Raw genomic sequence first — 13,303 nt, 5'->3', positions numbered from 1 at the left:
GTCATGTATGGATGTGAGAGTTGGACTGTGAAAAAGGCTGAGCACCGAAGAATTGATGCTTTTGATCTGTGGTGTTGGAGAAGACTCTTGAGAGTCCCTTGGACTGCAAGGAGATCAAACCAGTCCATTCTGAAGGAGATCAGCCCTGGGATTTCTTTGGAAGGAATGATGCTAAAGCTGAAACTCCAGTACTTTGGCCACCTCATGCGAAGAGTTGACTCATTGGAAAAGACTTTGATGCTGGGAGGGATTGGGGGCAGGAGGAGAAGGGGACGACAGAGGATGAGATGGCTGGATGGCATCACTGACTCGATGGACGTGAGTCTGAGTGAACTCCGGGAGTTGGTGATGGACAGGGAGGCTTGGTGTGCTGCGATTCAAGGGGTCACAAAGAGTTGGACATGACTGAGCGACTGAACTGAACTGAAGATTCAGATGCAGTCACAAGAGTAGCACTCCCAGGAAGGGATTAGCGCTCTTAGAAGAAGAGACAACAGAGCTTCCTCTCTTGGCTAGATGAGGGTACAGCAAGAAGGAGCCCATTCGCAAGGTGGAAGGAGGCCCAGAACCTGACCATGCTGGCATCCTAAATTTGGACTTTCCTGTCTCTGAAACAGTGAGAAACAAGTGTCTGTTGATTAAGACACTAGTCCATGCACAGAGAAAATCTAAATGTCCACTGAATGGATCTGAATGGATAAAGAACATGTGGTACCCATATACAACAGAGTATTATACTCATCCATTAAAAAAAAAGAATGAAATCATGCCATTTGCAGCAACATGGGTGGACTTAGAGATCACCATACTAAGTGAAGTCAGAAAGAGAAGGACAAATACCATACGATACCACTTATATATGATACAAATGAGCCTATCTATGGAACAGAAACAGACTCACAGACACAGAAAAGAAACTTGTGGTTGCCAAGCAGGAGAGAGTGTGAGGAAGGGATGGAGTGGGAATTTGGGATTAGCTGATGCAAACTATCATATAGAGAATAGACAGACAACACTACATTCAATACCCTGGGTTAAACCACAGTGAAAAAGAATCCTTAAAAGGAATGTGTGTATAAATATATATAAGACTGAATCACTTTGTTATACAGCAGGAATCGACACAACATTTACATCAACTATATTTCAGTAACACATACTCGTGGACTACAGAAGATGTATTAAACTTGGATTAAGTATTTCTAATAAATTTTTACTTAATTTAAAAAAGACACCAATCTATGGCATTTTGTTACAGCAGCCCAAGCTAAGATAGCAAGCAACATATTTTGCCTAGATCGTCACAATCATCTCCTTACTAGTCTACCGATCTCTTAATTTCTTACCATGCCACATGGGACTCAGAGCGCTTTAAAAACACAGCAAATCATGGAATGCCCCTGCTTAAAACCTTCCTGCAACTCTCCCCTTATCTTCAGGCATATCATCACATAGTTGTTATCAATATTATTTTCACCTATTCACGTCCACACTAAAATGGATCTACCATTTCTCACTCACAGAGCTCCACTCTAGAATTTATCTCTAATAGCTTTATATACTACTACCTAATCTCGGGGCTTTTCTCTTATTCTCTGTGTTTCAAATAATCTATTAAAATGTTAAATGAAACCTGTCTCAGCTCCTAGAAAATTCCCAAAGCTTCTCCATTCCAAGAACTGATGTCTATCTCTATACAGTTCTCTCACCAGCTCAGACAATTGGGCTCAAACATCTCCAAAATTATATATTTAGCTATTTACTAAGGATTTTAAAATAGATTTTAAAGTATAAACTTTGTCAAAAATCTTTTAAAATCTAAAATATAACCCCTTGTTTCTACTCATCCATTTAGCTATTTACTTCTAAAATCAAGCTACTCATCTAAGTATTCAAGGATTGCACACTTTTAAGAATAGATCTCCCATCCAGAAAGTTACTAATCTATTATTTTCAGAATTCCCTCTGGAACCTCTGATCCAGATAAGAGACTAACAAATTGCCAAGTTTTTTATACCATCACTGTTTATGTAGAAATTTTTAGTGCTTTCCAAATTTCACCCTTAATTTCTTTTAAAACTCACAATTGCCATTTACTTCAAAATACTTATCCACATAAAAGCTTCTATGAAATAGAGTAATCATTAAGCTGATAATGACTGCATCAAAATTTTGGCCTTCCTACTCTGGAATGGATAGCACTGAAAATAAAAACTCCAGTTAAATAGATCATTTGAAAGAACACTATAACTTACTGTGTAAAATAAGTGATTAACCTATCTCTGAAGTTCTTCCAATACAAAAATTAAATTAAGCCCCACAATCACAATAACTGCTGGTGTTTATTGAGCATTTCCAATCTATGTGGCAGGTGCTACACTGGGTACTCTTCATGGATCACTCAGAATAGGACTGTAAACATGAAACTGGGAAAGCACCCCTAACATATAAGAAATGCAAACAGGACACAGATCCTTCCTTAAAAAAATGTCTGTAGTATAAAGCAACACGGAAATGGAAGATCCTGAACTGTGGGGATTATCTTGTTCCCCAAAACTGGGGAGGCTGACCCCTATCTGAGTGATTCCCTAAAGACTAATGCCTAGAGCCACTGAGAAGGGCATTAAAAACAAACAAACTAAACTAAACTAACAGAGCCTATCCAAACAGTCTGGTTTGCCCCAGAGAGTGGGTTCCCTGCCAGACTGATAAAGCTGCACTATAAGGGCTTTCACTATCAGAGAAAGCAAAAGTGATTTCACAATAGATGAAGAGCTACAGAATTTAAGAGTTTCATAGAGCTTTGATAAACCTGGAAATCTGAAGGGCCCTAGTAACTGGGATCTAAAAATATATGGACTTCTCTGGTGACTCAGTGAGAAAGAATCCACCTGCCAATACAGGAGACATGGGTTCAATCCCTGGCTTGGGAAGATCCCCTGGAGAAGAAAATGGCAACCCTCTCCAGCATTCTTACCTGGGAAATCCCATGGACAGAAGAGTGTGGCGGGCTGCAGTCCATGGGGTGGCAAAAGAGTCAGACCAACTTAGCAACTAAACAACAATAGAAAGGATATCATGTGGCCACGCCTAACATTAGTTTTGTGGCCATGCGCTCACTTTAGTGTCCCACTAGGCTGCAGGGTTCTTAAGGGCAGAGGCTTTACCTTTGTTTGTTTGTTTGTTTTAATCTATCCCCGGAAATAGCCTAGTCTGGGACCAGGAACATTAGAAGCACTTAATATTTAATGAGAAATACTAGTAAGGCAACGGGGAGCCTGGTGGGCTGCCGTCTATGGGGTCGCACAGAGTTGGACACGACTGAAGCGACTTAGCAGCAGCAGCAGCAGTAAATGACATCCCCAGGAATGTATCTACCCCATTCACTGGGGTGAGCCTGGTAAAACCAGCCTTCTGAAGTGTGGTCTGCAGACCTCTAGTGGTCATCTGCAGAACTCAAAATCTGAAGGACAGATGGGATGGAAAAGGTCAAATGCCAGCACACAGGTTAAGCCCAAGATAAGAGAAATAAGTGAGTGCTATGGTAATGAACTAAAGAAGTTTAAAAGTGAAACAAAAAACTAATCCAAAGAAGATAAAATTTCATGTGAAGGACTGTTTGCTATCAACTTTATTGTAAAGGACAAGTCTAGCTCATATCCCCTCATAGCACCACACTATTTAAAAACTTTTAATTAAATATAACTGACTGGTATTCTAAAACATACTACTATTGGAGAGCCTATAAAAGAATAAAATGAGTAATTTTAGACAGAAAAAGAAATCACCCTTTTTAAAACGCTAAGCATGGAAGCTAGAAAGGAAACATTCCTTCTTTATTAAATCCCCTGTCCTTCTCTCAATGACAGTCCAGCTCTTAGGGTCATCTGCCGGATCATCTGGGATCTCAGAGAAACTGCCGACCTCATTTTGATAGTGTTGATTATGCACTCTCAGAATTATACTGAGAGTCTCACACATAAAGAAAAAGGCTCCACTATCTTTTTCTTAATGTTAAGTAGTTAGAACAGGAAAAAGGAGTCCAAAATGGTGGTGGCTAAAAGACAAAGAAAGGAAAAGCCCATGTAATTGGAACAAAAGAAAATCTGAGGACCAGAGTGAGAACCTCAGGTGAAACAAACAGCCCTCCTGGCTAGCCCAATTTACATAGAGCAGGCTCAGAGGGAGGAGAAAAAAACATATAAAAAGGGGAGACAAAATGGAAGTCTGCTCTTCCTTTGGGTCAGCCCTCCCTCATACCTTGAGGATGTATTTCCCTCTGCTTGCCAAATAAAACGGAGCTGTAACACTGGTCCACTGTTCCAAATCTTTGCTTCAACAAGACGGAACCAAGGAAATTACACACTCCCCCAACACTGAGTAGGGCATCTTACTGCCATACCATAGTTCAACATACTACTAGCTGTATCAAACTAAGCCGGTTACTTAACTTCTCTGTATCTGCTTCACCCTTTGTAAAACAGGATTGATAACCGCCTGCTCCAAAGCTACAAAAACTAGATGTATTATACACACAAAGAATATAGAGCTGTATCGTGTAACTAGGAAGAAATCAAACATTTGTTCACTTTTACAATTAATGGGTGAAAGTGATACAGAATGACCCAAGTAGACCAACAAAGATTTGATGTCTTTAATAAGAGCAACTGGAAAAACAAAAAAAGGATATTTATTTTAGAAAGAACTTGTGGGATTCCAGAACACTCTTAAAATGCAACTTTTTTCTTTGTTTATTAACTGAAGATAATCATATTCAACTGAGATTAAAGATATTTTAAATGCCCTAAAAATCAGTAGTTGCCACAGAAGAAGTTCTGAAACACAAATCTGAAACACATCTAAGGATTGGAGAATATAAAGAAGGGATTAGCTTTTACTTTTTCTTTCTAAAAGCAGTTATAATTTGGCAAAGACTCAAAAACAGCTGTGAATATACTTCTTGGTATGGACCAAACATTTTTGCAAGAAAGAACTTTGTGGGGCAAAATCATGTATCTTTTTATGCATGAAACTCTTTTATAAATCCATAAAGACCAGGAAACATCTGAAGTTCTTTACTCAGTTTCGTAGTAGAAATGGGAGAGTTTAGATCAACTTAAATTTAGAGAACAAAGGGAGTTGCTAAATGGGAGATGGGAGTTGAAATGTCTGAACAAAGGAAAACTGAGCTTTACTGTGCACATCAACGAGAACATGCAAGTCCCTGAGGCGTTCCCTCCACTTCCTGTGAGGGTGGGGAGAATAAGCCACACACCCAGCCAACTGCTCAACCCATCAGAGCTTTGAACAGTGGTATTCACAGAGACAAAGCCTTACTTCGAAGCAGAAGGTCCATCCTACAAAAAAGCAGAAGTTTTTGGCTCATCTTTTTCTATTCAGTTTATGTACACAAAATGGTCATGGTCATTAACTACTTACCAAGCTTTCACATATGTAGATAATAAACACATTTACTCCTTGTCCAGCAAGATTTAAGGGACAAGGCATAATTTCAGAATATGAAGAAATGCTATACGAAGTAACCAAACAGTCATGTGACGGGAGATAGGGCCGGGGTGCACCACTGTGGGCGGGAGAGCAGAGCTCTACAGCCCTCCAGATATGGGAGCATGGTCCTTACACGGGCTCTGAATCTGGGTATAATTTCCATCCATGCCCTTTTAATGGCTCCCCATATTTCACCTCCCCATTCTCATTTATCCAGCCAACCAGGAAGATGGAGAGGGAGAGAAAGAATCTGGATGAAAATGAAGAAAAAAATCTCAACAGCAAAGAACACAGCACACAAGTTATTTGACAACCTCATATTATTACACTCCGGGAAAAGTAAAATAGGCAGCCAAATGCTCTGGTTTGTCAGAAAGGAACTGGGAGTTCAATCTAATTGGAAAATAAAAATTCTTAGGGAAAAAAACGTATTACTGGGAAATAACTATACAATTGGCAAAATTATATTATCTTATGAATATTGTATAATTACACAGTATTACAGTCATTTGTCTACATGCACACAATGACGTCTCTCTTTTTAAATCATCACAGAACTTTAAGACACATTTAATTGCGGAAAGTGGCTCAATAATCAATGGCTTTAAATTGGAGTGTTTATTAGAGCAATGTTCTCTTGTGTTTGACAAAGTAAACCAGCAAGATGGTCTTTCTCAGCAATAAAGCAAAAGTAACTGGAATGTGCTTGACTGAATACGCCCAGCCCCAAAGGTAGGTACCACGGCTTGGGCAGAATCCTAAACTACATACTCCAAAACAAGTCAAAACCAAAACTTACAGAAAGCAATGAACCTAACCAATGGCCAATCATTACCATACAAAATTATATTCCTTTTTTAGTATCATGCATAATGTTAGAGGGCTTCCCTGGTGGCTCAGAGATTCTAGATGGAAAAATATTCAAAAAACATGTTCTCTTCTATGGATATTCATATTATGAATGTGTCTAGAACACAATAAAACTAAATTTTATCTCCTCATATGTGATCATCTAAGACAGTGTTTAAAATTCTAATGCTTAACAACTAAATATAATGAGTGGGTTACATCTAGATCCTAATTTAAAAAAAGAATCTATGGAAAGAGACAGTTTCTGAGACATGAGAAGTTTTAAACAGGCTGCATATTGTTGTTGCTCAGTTGTAAGTCATGTCTCTTTGCAACCCCATGGACTACAGCACACCGGGCTTCCCTGTCCTTCACTGTCTTCCTGAGTTTGCTCAAACTCATGTCCGTTGAGTCGGTGATGGCATCCAACCATCTCATCCTGTGTCATCCCCTTCTCCTTTCGCCTTCAATCTTTCCCGGCATCAGGGTCTTTCCCAATGAGTTGGCTCTTTGCATCAGGTGGCCAAAGTATTGGAGCTGCAGCTTCAGCATCAGTCCTTCCAGTGAATATTCAGGGTTGATTTCATTTAGGATTGACAGGTTTGATCTCCTTGCAGTCCAAAGGACTCTCAAGAGTCTTCCCCAGCATCACAGTTGGAAAGTATCAATTCTTTGGCACTGGATATTATATGACCTCAAACAATTATTAATAAGTACTCCTTTGTTAATTATTATTAAGCATGATAATGGCACAGTAGTCATGTGAGAAAGCATTCACACTTTAAAAATATACTTACTGTTTACGGAAAGTCCCAAAGTGGAAAATTTCCATAAACTGCATCTTTTGCCTTTTCTGAAGACAAAACTGGGGGACACAACCTTATGTTACCAGCATGGACTTGGGTTAGATATAAGAATTTCCCGACAAATGAATGAGAGATACTGGATGATAAAATGAGTGACCAACAAAGAACAGACTTGAAATAAACTAGTTGGCAGGGGTCATGCATATGTCACTTATATATCCTAAAGTACCCAGGGGTGAAATGAAATTTACTTTAAAATACCTTAGCTAAGGAAAAGAAAAAAGCTAAATAAAGCTAAAGTGGCAAAAATCTTTTTTTAATTCTTTTTACCTGAACTATAATTGCTTTAAATATTGTGTTATTTTCTGCTGTACGACAATGAGAATCAGCGGTATGTACACATATCTCTCCTCTCTCTTAGCCTCCCACTCCCATCCCACCCTCTAGGTCATCACAGAGCACCGAGCTGAGCTCCCCATGCTTTCAAGCGCTTCCCACTAGCTATTTATTTAACACATGGTAGTGTATATATGTCAATACTACTCTCTCAGTTTACCCTACCATCTCCTCCCCCGCACTGTGTTAATGTGGCAAGAAAAATCTTCATAATATTGAATCTGAGTAGTAGGTTTATGGACATTCATAGATTATTTTTCATTGTTTTGTATAAGTTTGAAATTTTCATAATACTTTTTAAAAATATTTGAAAGCATCCTATTGCCCAGAAAGTCTCCTAAAGGGACTCTATGAACAAGTAGGAAAAAAACAAAAATCTTGTGATATGTTAAAAATGAAGTAAAAATTATGAAATTGACGTTTTAGGTCTATTAATTTATACAACTACTCAAAATTCCATGTAACTTAAGAACATCTTAAAAGGAAAACTCTGCTAAATTTTTATGTCAAGCGATGCTTTATTCCAAAGCAACAAAATCCATGTGCCTAAAACATATGTAAAAACATAAAAATATATATTTCAGAAAGCAGCTTTTTCTCTGCTTTCCCTCGGATTTATGTCTGAATACAGCTGACAATTTTTTTTTTACACATCTTTCACAAAAAGCAGCCTTTTTACTGCTATAATTTTTTAAAACTCACAATATACTTTTCCATCTCAAAGACTCTTTAAAAATTATTTTCCTTCTTTAGGGAAAGCTATATCATGTGTAAATAGCTCAGCAAAATCCCAGCAAATAATGCAGAGGTAAAACACCAATTACTTTCTTCCAGCCAAAAGGATTAACAGAGGAAAATGAACATTTTCAAAAGCATTTTGGAGACTTATTCCAGCTACCTCTGCGCTCAGCTCTTTTTCCTCCCAAGATACGTCACTTAACTGTCTGTCAAAACAACTCTTGCCCACTCTACCTGATCACATTCCAAAGCTGCAGCTTTTCCTGGATGCACTTCTCAATGACAAGCTGCTCAAACACAGAGCACCTATTTAACCGAATGTGATCCTCTGCTCCTTCCTTCTTTCCGTTCAGGGCACACTGCTGTCCATCAGGAGAGGTAATTAATGGGTGTATTATGTATGAAAGCGTCAGCCCATCAGTTTGCTGTCTGGTTTGAATAGCTCATATCAGCTCTTCATTCATGCCAAGCGTGCTCACTGTCCGGAGATTATGACAAAGCTGTACCTCCTTTTGGATTTTTCCCTCACTACTCACAGAACAGTGGACCAGAACTGCGTGTTACAGAAACACGAGAGGAACAGAAGAAATCCCTCCATCCTCTGCAGAAAGGAAGCTCACGGACTGAAAAGTTGATAAAGGGAAAAACATGGAAAGCAAGAGAATGCAAGAGAACAACATCCATGTTTCTGATCCAGACAATTTGTTTTAAGGCAACTTGATTCGAGAGCATGTGTAATTCTGAAATATGAACAGAACTTTTGCAGAAGGTAAAATGTGTATAGAAAGACTCAGGATTTTCCAATTGATGAAACAGTCAATGAATTTTTAATAAGTTCTGGACATTCAAGTTGTCTGTGGTCAGACCAAAGGCTGTTATCAGAGACAGGCAAAATTTACCCTTCTGGTTCTAGCATCCTATCCAGAAGGAATCTTCATCTACTGCATGCCATCCTAACTAATGCTAGAGGATTACCAGGAATACAGATACAGAGACTCGGCAGGAAAGAAAACACGGTGGTAAAAGAAGACAGCAAAGGAAGCAGAGAAGGCATTGCAGGTATTGAAGCTTACTGTTTTCAGCCAGAGTTCAAATGACTGAGCTTCAAGCAAACCACTGCCAGGTAAGATTTAATCTTATGACATTACTCTGTGTCTCAACCACTGAAAGAAACCTGCTGCTGAATGAGCCCGTAGATCTGAATTCCATGTGATCCTCTTAAGCTCTGTGCACATTTAAGCCTTGGGAGGTAAATGCTTGTTTTCACTTATGCTGCATAAACTAATCATCCATAACTAGGTAAGAAAATACTCCAAAATTCCATTCATTGTTTTCAATAAATTTGTCCCATCTTTGTCTTCATTTTTAAAAGCCCAATTTTGGTATATTTAATAGCTTGGAGAAAATGCCTGAAGAAAGCCCTACACGGGGCATAATAGACATTCCAAATTGCTATTTACCAAACATACTTAAATGTAACTTGTTTCCCAGGGCACTTAGTAGAACAAAGAAAACATAGTGTGTTTTTAAAGTAATTTCTATTGAAGCAAAAGAACAAAGCTCAATGACTGATTTTTATCATTAGCAAAAACACACACACACACACACACACACATATCTGTGATGTCATTCTCATTCACACTCAAGAAAAACAATCTCTAGTAAACTAAGATATAGCACTTCAGTAGAATATCCTAAAGTTCTGGGCATATTTTCATTACATTTATAAATGAAGACTTTTTTTGATTTAACAACAGAGCAAAAAAGATGTCTGATATCTTAATACCTCAAAAGCTTTATCTCAGATCAAATGGTCCAAACTGTACAATGCAAAGAACTACCAAAGCCAAAGAATTTTAAAGGGTACAGTGCCTTTTAGAAATTTCCTAGAAATCACTCCATAATGAGACTTTTAGACTATCTTATGTTTTAAAAAAGAAAAGGGTTGGTCAGAATTTGAGTTCCTTAGATTTTTAGCAAAAGTTCAACCATATTAGTTAACTTCAATAGGAAAAGTTCAAAGTTTAAGCTTTTCATAAAGAAGCCCTATAAGGGACTTCCCTGGGGGTCCAGTGGCTGAGACTCTGAGCTCCCAGTGCAGGGGGCCCAGGTTCGATCCCTGGTCAGGAAACTAGATCCCACATGCTACAACCAAGACCCAGAGCAGCCAAATAAATAAATAAAATTTTTTTAAAAAAAGAAGCCCTATAAATAATATGCTTCTGTTATCTTAGAAGACAGAAGAGAAACAACAAAAGCAACTAAAGAGATCTTCCGATATATAAGGAAATTTACCTAAAGTAATTATTCAGCACTTGCCTAGTACAGTCAAACGTGAAATTATTCCACATCACTGAATTCTTTCCTTATTTCAAATTTTAGTTGATAGAGTAAATTACATGACCCCATCACTCTTTCCAAGACAGTCTATAAGTCACCTTAAATATCCTAAGTCTTTTGCACTGGTATTCATTACAGAAATCCACCCGTCATTTTCCAGTAACAGCAGCAATTCGGATACAAGCATAATAGTGTAGTGTACCAATTCATTGCTAAGAATGTTTCCTTAAAAATTTCAAATGCTTACTTTGTATATCAACCCTAACTGACAAAGAATTAAAGTACTGTTTTCTAACGCCACTGAGATGCACCTGAACCCTTAAGAATTCTTTTCTTTTTCCTCATTATGATACATTTTGTAAACTGACATGCTTTGAAAATATGCATATATTTTTAAGTTAAAAAAATAATACTTTAACCCAATTAAAGAACTGCTTAATTAACTTAGAGAAAAACAGGAGAATAACAATATTAGGCTCAAACAATTTGCTTTCAGTTAAATAGAACTGAAGAGAGTATAAAATTCCATTCCTCAAGTCTTCTGGATTTTATTTACTCACTAAGGTACAAAGAAACCCCTGCCTCACCAGTCTGGGGACTCTGTTTCTATGGTTTATCTTCTAAAGAAAATGGATAGACAAACCCACCTTCCCTTTAGCCTGGTTAGCATCAGTCCCAATGAATCCTCATTTTTCTTTCCCATCTAAATCGATGTTTCTCTATAACTCATTCTGAATAATGATTACTGAGATTTAAATAACAGATTTCAAAAAACTCATTTCAAAAAACAGTTTATTTCAAATTATTTCAATATATAGTTTCTTCATTTTATGTGAAAAGGTGAAGAATAAAAACATTAGCTAATTTTTAACACATCATTTATCAAGTGATTCAAGTGAAAATTGCTTCAACTTTAGCATCCCATGGTACAGACAGATAAGAGATTTTATGCTAGAAGATTTGGTGTAATACCTAAAGATTTCATTTGTTTATGGGATTTTTTTGTGTTGTATGTTGATAGATTTAATAACTGAAGAGATTTTGAACATGCTTGGGAAGTATTCAATGACTGTTTCTGTAATTTAGGATGCTTTTATGCACATATGCTATAAAAGTATATTATAAAAGTAATATTATTGTGTATTAATGGATTCATAGAAATAGAGCAAATATTTTGGCTACTATATCCTTGCAATGATATTTATCACCGCTTTTTTAGCTTCCGCTCTTTTTAAGTCACCCAAATGCTACACTTTTTATTTAAACCATGAAAGTACATAAGTAAGTGTATAGGTCAAAATAAAGTACATCCATTTAGTGTATTTGTTGACTTTTTTTAGATATGTTATCTTTGTCTGGAATACAAGCCGCATGATTTTGCACAGAAAATTAGAAATATTCCTGTAAGTCATTTTGGAGTGTTAATATTTAATGCAAAGGGACTGGTACTACATAATATTTTTAATTCAATAAATATTTACTGATATCTAAATTATTATAACTCCCCAATTTTTCCTTAGAATTTGTGAATTTCCCTCATTCCAGTATCATGGAAAAGTTTTTCAACCTTAATCCAACAGGGTATTCCAACTAGCTGGTATCTTTCTTCCTTATCATGGTTAATTTTTCTTCATGAAATGACCAAATCTGAATAAGGCTGATGGTTCATTATGGAGATTCATCTCCTCTCCGGCTTCTTCCTGCCGAGAGAGTCTCATCTTTGGTTTGCAGCATCACAATCTGAGCTGGGGAAGTGGCTTTGATAGCAAACCAATGATTATATCCTTTCAGTGTAAACGAGCTGCAAGAGATGTGAGCACTACCATTTCAAGTCCTGTCACAGAGACTCAACAGAGACGCGTGACAGGAGCCGAGCCAGGGAAAGAGGCTTGCCCTGCGTTTGTCACTTTTACAGTATCAACCATTAAAGATAAAAGTTCCATTTCACAGTTTATTTGATTAATAATTCAAAGGAGGAGTAAACATGTTAATAAAAATTCACAGATGATGATAAAAGGGGAGGAGGAAGTGCCAGCGAGCAACCAGGCAATAAAGAGGGACCGAGAGAGTAAGGGATGGACACCCAGCCCCACCCGAGTTCAAACAGATACGGACACTGCTCAGGAAATGGCGAAAATTATCAATACGCTCAAAACAGGAGAGAATCTCTCTGAATGAGAAACAGCCCCTAAATATAGGTTATAAAATGACCTGGTGACATAATTAATTAGTGTTAGGCACATACACAGTACTGGGACATGGAGATGTGAGAAGGAAGCTGGCGAAATCCTTTTAACAAAACATGAATTCATAAAACAGGGAAACAAAGCTACTGTGGTCTATAAAAGTCTTCAACCAAAATTTGCAAAAAAATTATAAAAGTAATTTGGGAGTTAGAGTTCAACAAAGGAGACAAAATGAGTGCCCCTCTTACATACATGTAAACACTACACAGACCATCTCTCCTCTTTTTATCTTTTATGCAGTTTTAGCTGCAAAGGAGAGAGCAGAACCACCAGTCCTTCCATAGTGAACACATGTGCAGTTTATCCTTTGATTAGTTGCAGTAGCCGTAATTCAAAATATCACTTATGTCTTAGCCTCCTAAACTCAGAGTCGACATAAAGATTACGTGCAAAAAACAACTACGTGAATTCCTAGAGGCC

The 13,303-nt window shown here is 37.5% G+C and overlaps 2 protein-coding genes across 2 annotated transcripts in view; one reads left to right on the top strand and one right to left on the bottom strand.

Moving 5' to 3' along the window:
- Positions 1 to 13,303, bottom strand: part of AVEN (apoptosis and caspase activation inhibitor) — a 193,212-nt gene that overhangs the window by 115,240 nt on the left and 64,669 nt on the right. The window lies entirely within an intron of this gene.
- CHRM5 (cholinergic receptor muscarinic 5) overlaps positions 8,538 to 13,303 on the top strand; it is an 80,649-nt gene continuing 75,883 nt past the window's right edge. The window contains exon 1 of the mRNA XM_027972196.3: positions 8,538 to 9,420. The gene's annotated coding sequence lies outside the window, so the exon portion shown is untranslated. The remainder of the gene's footprint in view (positions 9,421 to 13,303) is intronic.

The sequence above is a fragment of the Ovis aries genome, chromosome 7 (assembly GCF_016772045.2).
Source record: "Ovis aries strain OAR_USU_Benz2616 breed Rambouillet chromosome 7, ARS-UI_Ramb_v3.0, whole genome shotgun sequence".
Taxonomy (NCBI): Eukaryota; Metazoa; Chordata; class Mammalia; order Artiodactyla; family Bovidae; genus Ovis; species Ovis aries.
The sequence above is the reverse complement of the archived record's forward strand: the minus strand, read 5'-3'. Positions and strand labels throughout refer to the sequence as shown.